Source organism: Gigantopelta aegis, chromosome 3, assembly GCF_016097555.1.
Source record: "Gigantopelta aegis isolate Gae_Host chromosome 3, Gae_host_genome, whole genome shotgun sequence".
In the NCBI taxonomy this organism is placed as follows: Eukaryota; Metazoa; Mollusca; class Gastropoda; order Neomphalida; family Peltospiridae; genus Gigantopelta; species Gigantopelta aegis.
In genome coordinates, this window is record NC_054701.1 from 50,858,523 (window position 1) to 50,867,882 (window position 9,360).

The 9,360-nt window shown below is 38.2% G+C and overlaps 1 protein-coding gene across 1 annotated transcript in view; it reads right to left on the reverse strand.

Annotated features, from left to right (window-relative positions):
* Positions 1–7,731: 7,731 nt before the first annotated feature.
* Positions 7,732–9,360, reverse strand: part of LOC121368196 (F-box only protein 39-like) — a 12,602-nt gene continuing 10,973 nt past the window's right edge. The window contains exon 4 of the mRNA XM_041492826.1: positions 7,732–9,360. This exon is cut by the window's right edge and continues 164 nt beyond it. The gene's annotated coding sequence lies outside the window, so the exon portion shown is untranslated.

Consider the following 9,360-nt stretch of genomic DNA (forward strand, 5'->3'; position numbering starts at 1 on the left):
GGTAGTCCTGCTGTAGACGATGCAGTGTATGGGGAGCTGTAGTCCTGCTGTAGACTAAGATTTTGGGGAGCGGTAATCATGCTGTAGACGATGTAGTGTCTACGGAGTGGTAGTCATGTAGTAGACGTTGTAGTGTCTTGGGAGCGGTAGTCCTGCTGTAGACGATGTAGTGTCTGGGGAGCGGTAGTACTGCTGTAGACGATGTAGTGTCTGGGGAGCGGTAGTCCTGCCGTAAACTGTCTTGTGTGTGGAAAGGCAGTCCTGCTGTAGACAACGTAGTGTCTGGGGAGTGGTAGTCATGTAGTAGACGTTATAGTGTCTTGGGAGCGGTAGTCCTGCTGTAGACGATGTAGTGTCTTGGGAGCGGTAGTCCTGCTGTAGACGACGTAGTGTCTTGGGAGCGGTAGTCCTGCTGTAGACGATGTAGTGTCTGGGGAGCGGTAGTCCTGCTGTAGACGATCTAGTGTCTGGGGAGCGGTAGTCCTGCTGCAGATGATGTAGTGTCTTGGGAGCGGTAGTCCTGCTGTAGACGATGTACTGTCTTGGGAGCGGTAGTCCTTCTGTAGACGATGTAGTGTCTGGGGAGCGGTAGTCCTGCTGTAGACGATGTAGTGTCTGGGGAGCGATAGTCCTGCTGTAGATGATGTAGTGTCTTGGGAGCGGTAGTCCTGCTGTAGACGATGTAATGTTTTGGGAGCGGTAGTCCTGCTGTAGACGACGTAGTGTCTTGGGAGCGGTAGTCCTGCTGCAAATGATGTAGTGTCTGGGGAGCGGTAGTCCTGCTGTAGACGATGTAGTGTCTGCGGAGCGGTAGTCCTGCTGTAGACGATGTAGTGTCTGGGGAGCGGTAGTCCTGCTGCAGACGATGTAGTGTCTTGGGAGCGGTAGTCCTGCTGTAGACGATGTAATGTCTTGGGAGCGGTAGTCCTGCTGTAGACGATGTAGTGTCTGGGGAGCGGTAGTCCTGCTGTAGACGATGTAGTGTCTTGGTAGCGGTAGTCCTGCTGTAGACGATATAGTGTCTGGGGTGTGGTAGTCATGTTGTAGACGATGTAGTGTCTTAGGAGCGGTAGTCCTGCTGTAGACGATGTAGTGTCTTGGGAGCGGTAGTCCTGCTGTAGACGACGTAGTGTCTTGGGAGCGGTAGTCCTGCTGCAGATGATGTAGTGTCTTGAGAGCGGTAGTCCTGCTGTAGACGATGTAATGTCTTGGGAGCGGTAGTCCTGCTGTAGACGATGTAGTGTCTGGGGAGCGGTAGTCATGCTGCAGATGATATAGTGTCTGGGGAGCAGTAGTCCTGCTGTAGACGAAGCACCTGATAGCAATTCATGGAAACAACCACGACCGTGCCAACATTTCCCTTTCGACTGTGCCTTGTGCGGAGATACTATTTTGATCATGATAACGGTTTTGTCGTTCAGAACTATTCTTCTGGCAGACAGAGATAAACGAACGGCCACTATATTCTAAACAAATTGCATGTCAAATATAAAAGACATTTCATTTTATTGTTTTTGAAGTAGCTATGCAATGTTGCAAATTGTACATACATTTTTGTATGTCTACAAGCGGATTGTTTTAAGTGTTTCAACATTATTCAATTGAAACCCGAGTAGTCTGGTGTATCATTCTTGGTGTTATAAACCATAAATGTTTTATAGATGCTTTAATCCAAAAAAGTAAACAGCTGTGAGTTTTGATGTTGATGTTCATTTTTAAAAATGATTCTCACAGACCGCATAACGACACTGTAGGTACCGCAATAATGCCAAAATTGACGTCAGATCAACGCAATAAGCAGGGACAACTTAACAAGCTGTGGCAAAGCACTTTGGCGTCTCCAGACAGACCATCTCTGCTTTACGGGCACGGTACAACACCACTCAAAGTGTTAATGACAAGCCAAGGTCAGGTCGTCCAAGAGTAACACCGCCGCTGAAGATCGATACATCCGGGTGTGTTATCTTCGAAATCGAACCACAACAATAACAACCACACCCACACAAATCTCTGGACTACGCAGAATTTCTGACCAGACAGTTCGAAATCGACTAAGATGAGTCTCGTTTTCTCCTGTCACGTGCTGATGGACGCATACGTGTCTATAGACGTCGAAGAGAACGTTATGCTCCAAACTGCGTCCAACAAGTCGACCGTTTTGATGGTGGCAGTGTCATGGGGCGGATAGGAATCCATCATGGTCGTAGGACGGCTCTTGTGCATGTGGCAGGTGCACTGACGGGCATCAGATATCGAGACGAGATCCTGCAGCATCACGTCATTCCGCACATGAACATCAACGGTGGAATATTTTAGCATGACAATGCCAGACCACATGTTGCACGTGTTAGGAGTTTCTGCAGTGCCACAACATCCAGACATTACCTTGGCCTGCCCGTTCGCCGGATTTAAAAACCCAATAGAACATCTATGGGATGCACTGGATCAGCGTCTACGCCGGAGGAATCCACCGCCCCAGACACTTCCGCAACTTCTTACGGCACTGCAGCATGAGTTGCAGAACATTCCATAACCGATACTGACATTTTGCCCACCCCTATGTAACACATATGCCTGTGTACATGTTTCAGGTTGATTCCCAGAAATACTGTTTCGGACATGTACAGAGTAATCCCCTTCCCACGGCGTCTTGATTTTTGGTTGCTTGTATCATGTCTACCAGGTTTTTAAAATATTTTTTATTAAGCTTTGAAAATCAATGTCACGTTTCTTTTTTTTTTGAAGAGTATATCTGAGGCAGACCCGAATAAATCGTCTAATACAAAGGACACAACTCAGTACGCCGCAATATTTGAGGAGTTGGATTGTGTAATTTCGGAGAAACAAGTCATCATAGTCATTAATGCAATAAAAATGGGAAAATCTCCTGAAATTGACAATATTTTCAACGAATTTCTTAATTATAAAAAGTTTAAAAGAAGAAAAAATTATGTCCACAAACTGGCTTTATAAATAAAATAGTTTAGTATCATTTTAGATTCGGGAGTTTATCCTAGCACAATTATTCGAAAGACACGGCTATAGTACCCATATTTGAAAAAAGGAAACGGGCTGGAAATAATTTCAGGGGTATATTTTTTCTTAGTAATCTAGCAAAGCTTTTTATATCCATATCTAATCAGCGAATTTTTATCATAGAGCACACGTAGAGCATGTAGTGACTGACGCACAGTTGGGATTCAAACCAGGCTTTTTAAAGCTTTTTTTTCTTTATTTAGTTTTAGTAGTTTTGTTTTCCAGGGGAAGATCTTTCGCCCGTCCTTTCTCCAAAGACATCACTTAGAAAAGAGCAATACTAGTGAATATGAGTTAAAAGAAGCAAGCCGAAATTACAAACATACAACTAAAGTCCATAGCGCTCAAATTACAAACATACTATTAAAGTAAATAGCGCTGAAATTACAAACATACTATTAAAGTCCACAGCGCTGGTCATAAAACTAAAACTGAAAAAAAAACCACCCCGCAAATAAAGCCATAACAGAGGATCCCAAATCACTTTTTAAAATCATTAAAAGTGATGACGAGTCCTTCATTTGATGAATTTTATGATTATTTCAAATCTGTAAATACCTATTTAGATTCGACAAGGAATGGCTTGTTTCTCAAAACGTTTCAAGATGAATATTTGTTTTTTTTCAAATGACCACTATTCATAATAAATCCAGAGAACAACAGAAACTTTCTTGAAGGAAAACTGTTCCAGGCATTATTACATTGTCAGTGAAATGTAGATGTTGTCAGTGAAGGACATTCTAAGATCCAAATACAACAATGGACAGTTGTCTTGGTTTTGGCCATGACAGCAACATCTGAGAAACTGAAGATGTTTTATAGCTATGGGTTGCTTTTGACACTGGATATACCTTTCGATATCTGGATGCGCACGTGATGTCTTAAAGTCTTGGACCTCACAGGTGTTTTTTTATTGTCCCGTTTCCTTTGGCTGCTGTGACGAAATGTTTCTGTTCATTGATAGGAGCAAGAAAACATGCTGGATCACTGGGGAGGCAAAACATACGGTGATTATACAGCTTTCTGTGTTTTAACCAGACTAGCATCAACAGGGCACGGAAAGTGCTGTTAACCCATGCAAGAGGAAGGGCGCTCGCCTATGTTTGGCTAGTCGAAGAAGCCCCATGCCATTTCAGTGACAAGACACACCCTGCCCGTTACACCCAGCAATCAACTCGTTGTGTATTAAACACTATGGTATGTGCTGTCCTACATGTTTTCCATTAGTAGCAAGGAATCTTTTATATGTACCATCCCACAGATAAGATAACACATACCACAGTTTTTGATATACCAGTCTTGGTGCTCTAGCTTGCCTGAGAAATAGCCTAATGGGCCCACCGACGGGGATTTACAGGAATGTGCATGTTACAGATTGCTAAACGGAAAAACAGTAGGTTATTTGATGCAGCAATCATCTTGTTTCATTATTTATATATAAACAGCCGCTCGCCTGATGCGCGATCGATCTAGGATCGATCTCCGTCGGTGGGTCCATTAGGCTATTTCTCATTCCAGCCAGTGCTTCACAACGTTTCCACTCACAAACCGGCCTCGGTGGCGTCGTGGCAGGCCATCGATCACTTCTTTCTTTCTTTTCCTCTCACAATATCTGTGTGGTCCTTAACCATATGTCCGACGCCATATAACCGTAAGTAAAATGTGTTGAGTGTATCGTCAAATAAAACACTTCTTTCTTTCTTTTCCTCTCACAATATCTGTGTGGTCCTTAACCATATGTCCGACGCCATATAACCGTAAGTAAAATGTGTTGAGTGTATCGTCAAATAAAACACTTCTTTCTTTCTTTTCCTCTCACAATATCTGTGTGGTCCTTAACCATATGTCCGACGCCATATAACCGTAAGTAAAATGTGTTGAGTGTATCGTCAAATAAAACACTTCTTTCTTTCTTTTCCTCTCACAATATCTGTGTGGTCCTTAACCATATGTCCGACGCCATATAACCGTAAGTAAAATGTGTTGAGTGTATCGTCAAATAAAACACTTCTTTCTTTCTTTTCCTCTCACAATATCTGTGTGGTCCTTAACCATATGTCCGACGCCATATAACCGTAAGTAAAATGTGTTGAGTGCGTCGTTAAATAAAACACTTCTTTCTTTCTTTTCCTCTCACAATATCTGTGTGGTCCTTAACCATATGTCCGACGCCATATAACCGTAAGTAAAATGTGTTGAGTGCGTCGTTAAATAAAACACTTCTTTCTTTCTTTTCCTCTCACAATATCTGTTTGGTCCTTAACGATATGTCCGACGCCATATAACCGTAAGTAAAATGTGTTGAGTGTATCGTCAAATAAAACACTTCTTTCTTTCTTTTCCTCTCACAATATCTGTGTGGTCCTTAACCATATGTCCGACGCCATATAACCGTAAGTAAAATGTGTTGAGTGTATCGTCAAATAAAACACTTCTTTCTTTCTTTTCCTCTCACAATATCTGTGTGGTCCTTAACCATATGTCCGACGCCATATAACCGTAAGTAAAATGTGTTGAGTGTATCGTCAAATAAAACACTTCTTTCTTTCTTTTCCTCTCACAATATCTGTGTGGTCCTTAACCATATGTCCGACGCCATATAACCGTAAGTAAAATGTGTTGAGTGTGTCGTCAAATAAAACACTTCTTTCTTTATTTTCCTCTCACAATATCTGTGTGGTCCTTAACCATATGTCCGACGCCATATAACCGTAAGTAAAATGTGTTGAGTGTATCGTCAAATAAAACACTTCTTTCTTTCTTTTCCTCTCACAATATCTGTGTGGTCCTTAACCATATGTCCGACGCCATATAACCGTAAGTAAAATGTGTTGAGTGTATCGTGAAATAAAACATTTCCTTCCTGCTTCTTTGTACACTTATATCGTGTTTCTGGCTTTTTGGCCCTCTGCTATTTATAGTCTGTACAGACAATCACCCAATCTATTGTACTTCACAACCAACAACAAAACGCAGTGCATATATACAATTTAATTTGTTCAAACAAATATATGCAAATTACACGAACGAAAACGTCACTAGAACCATAGAAATCAAAACCAAACTTTACAGCGCACAAAATAAAGCTGACAAAATAATTTTAATACTCAAACGGTTTTTGTGTATAAACAAGGTAAAAACACACACGGTAAAGGTGGTGGGATTAGGTGACGGTTGTCTGAGCAAAGCTGGTCAGGATTAGAAAATGAGCTTGTGACGTACGAAGAACGAGGAATGAGAAAATGTGGCTCTTAGGAATGTTTATAAGAGTTAGCAGAGGATATTGACCCTTTCCTGTCCTGAACGGAGCCGGCCGTGGTCGGCACTTGTGCCCACGGCAGGCGTGCGCTACAACAGCTTGGTCTGAATGTGCACGTAAACCCTCTGACCTGACCTGATAATGAAGATACTTTGTTATAAGATGCAAAAGCTAAGTGTGGTTAATCAACTACAGTGTGTTGTTGTTACTGTGGGTTTTTTTTACTAATGTTTTTCATATTTAGGTCTGACGCAGACAAATTACTTTTTAATTTTAATTTTAAATTTATAATCGAATATATTGCCTTATATATGTCTTTTTTTAAATTTTATTTTACTATTATTGTTTTTGTAATTAAAGTTGCAAAATTCATAACCTTTCTATGCACAACACCCCACTTCTTGACTTATATAGCCTTTCTATGCACACCTTCCCACTTCTTGACTTATATAACCTTTCTATGCACAACACCCCACTTCTTGACTTGTATAACCTTTTTATGCACACCATCTCACTTCTTGACACATTCCCGACAAATTCGAAGTATGTGCCCAAGACATACGTGTTTGAATCTTCATAGGATGTAAGCATGTGTCGGATGATTAATTAACTGATAAGCGCCGTAAATATCTTACTTGAAATAAAAGCACCCCACGTATTTGTATTTAAAAAAAATAATCAATTTTTACACATATAAAAGCTAGGTTTTTAAGGATAAGAAAATTAAAAAAAAAAATGCTACACTCATATGCGATGAGTGCCATTTATTTCATACCTCGTTGTTTTAAAACATACATCCGACTCGCTTTGGTTCACTAGATAACATTTTCAACGCATTAGTAGGATAAGAATGTAATTGTATCTTAACGACCACTCATGTAGTGTTCTAAATATTCATAACGGCATAATACGCGGTGTTTACCCCCCCCCCCATCCCCCACTCGTCGACATTAAACAAGGTGAGGCTACTTTGTTTCTTTGTTTAGTTTTATATGTTTGTTTGTTTGTATTTTGTTTGTTTTTAAACCATGTGTAGTCTATGCAAATAAATGTTTAACAACCCCATCTGGATCGCCCAGCAATGTAGACGACGGAACGCCAATACCACGCCAGCAAAGGGACTTTCCTGTAGAAACATTTCACATAAAATATTGTTAAATATTTAGACAATAATAAAGGCGCAAGGAACGAGAAAAGGAACAGTTTCCTCTTCATATAACAAACAACTAAAACAACAGTATCCTGATCTAATAACATAATGGAAACGTTAAACTCAATACCAAAAACAGCCTCAGAAATATAATTTTAAAATCAACATATACTGCAAACAAACATATACAAAAAAAAAAAAAAAAAAAAAAATCCAACACAAAATAGTTATTTATAGATAACAAAACATTATTAAAACAACGTGATTATACTAATAGTAATAATAATAATAACTAAAAAAATAAATAAATAAAAATAAATAAATAAATAAATAATAAATAATAATAATAATAATAATAATAATAATAATAATGTGTAGACCACAATTAAACATAATTAAAATCTACTAACAATATTTATACTCAAAACGAAATACCCAGCGTAATGACGACTTATTGAGAATATAAGACGTATTAATTTAATAAAGTGAGTAATGACGACTTATTGAGAATATAAGACGTATTAATTTAATAAAGTGAGTAATGACAAAGCACAGGAACTACACGGTGTAATTAGTTATTCTGAAGCTTTAGCTTTTCTTTAAAACATGAAAACTGACTAAAGTCCTGGTTTCGATGGCTTTACAGCAATGTTTTATAAAACCTTTTTGGAATGATACTGATTATTTCATTATAAGGTCATTTAATTACAGATGTAGTATAAAAGAAATGATAAATACTAAACAATTAGGTGTTCTCACATTTACACCAAAACCAATATAGAATCAAAAATCAAATAACAACAAACACTTTTCTTTATAGAGTAAAATCTACCGATGGAAACAAATACGGGGTCGCACCAATACAAAGAGTGCCTACAAGCAAAACCCCCATCCAATAGCAGGAAGTTAATCCTTCGACCGACATTCAATTTCACATTGCCGACATTCAATTTCACATTGCCGACATTCAATTTCACATTACCGACATTCATTTTCACATTACCGACATTCAATTTCACATTGCCGACATTCAATTTCACATTACCGACATTCATTTTCACATAACCGACATTCAATTCCATATTATGTTTTTGTCATTTAAACACACTTTTGTGACTGGAGTTTGATCTACCATACGAAGAGTTACTTTACTTTTTTCTCTTAGTATACACAGAGTTTTATTAGTTATATAGAAAGAAATTGATAAACACTCTTTTTTGGAATCATACATAGATAAAAACGTGCATAACGATATTTGTCAACTGGCTCATTATTAAACTTTAATATTATATATAGAGAGAAGTAAAATGGAGAAACTGGGACTTAACATTACTATACGCTCTTTTAAATATCCTTAAAGATAAAACACAAACTAAAAATATATAATTTAAAAAAATTGTTAGTTCAAAGAATATGACCAATATATAACCATCTTGACCCAGATTCTTTGAAAGAAGATATGACATATTATTCGAAGGGTATATATTACAATACTAAATTTACCATTTTTCTGTTTCAAAACCAGATCTTTAAACTCATTATTTCTTTCTTTCCTTCCTTCCTTTCTTTCTTCTTTCTTACCGTTAAGTTTGTTTCTCATTTTATTTCCCGCTTCACTGTTAACCCGATATATGAAAGAGTATTTCGTTTTCTTCACATTTTCATTAATACTGTTGTAATATGCCACACGTATTAATATTCATATTATTCATATTATATTTATATACACAATCTGCAACTAACAAAAACGACTCGACCATATTTGTTTCTGGTGTCAATAAATTAAATACTCTGTAATATTAAAAAAATAAATACTTCTAACATGATGCACAATTTTGCAGTGTGTCTAATGTTTATGCATATACTAAATACTTTTTATCACCACAAAATAAATAGTAATTTAGTAACTGAGTGA